General features: G+C 46.9%; 1 protein-coding gene across 1 annotated transcript in view; it reads right to left on the minus strand.

The window, feature by feature from the left end:
• Positions 1-97, minus strand: part of LOC138861703 (uncharacterized) — a 2,661-nt gene extending 2,564 nt beyond the window's left edge. The window contains exon 1 of the mRNA XM_070121510.1: positions 1-97. This exon is cut by the window's left edge and continues 62 nt beyond it. The gene's annotated coding sequence lies outside the window, so the exon portion shown is untranslated.
• Positions 98-322: the final 225 nt, after the last annotated feature.

Here is a 322-nt window from a genome sequence, read left to right on the forward strand (position 1 = left end):
CTTCCACCACGCCCTTATATGTCTTGCTCTCGCTCTCTAACCCCGCCCACATCCTCTCTCCACGACCTCAGTCCTCAGCCACGCCCACTACCACCTTAAGCTCCTGTTTTTAGGGATATGTATTTGCATTTCAAAGGCATATCAATATCTTGTAATCTTATTTACATCCCACGTCCTCCCGGGTTCTCCTCCTCCAAACACGCGATCACACACATGCACACACATTACACACACGCACAAGGGCTGATCATACATACATGTGTGTGTGTGTGTGTGAGTGTGTGTGTGTGTGTATGTTTTTTTTTCAGATACACACAAACAC

The sequence above is a fragment of the Penaeus vannamei genome, chromosome 5 (assembly GCF_042767895.1).
Source record: "Penaeus vannamei isolate JL-2024 chromosome 5, ASM4276789v1, whole genome shotgun sequence".
In the NCBI taxonomy this organism is placed as follows: domain Eukaryota; kingdom Metazoa; phylum Arthropoda; class Malacostraca; order Decapoda; family Penaeidae; genus Penaeus; species Penaeus vannamei.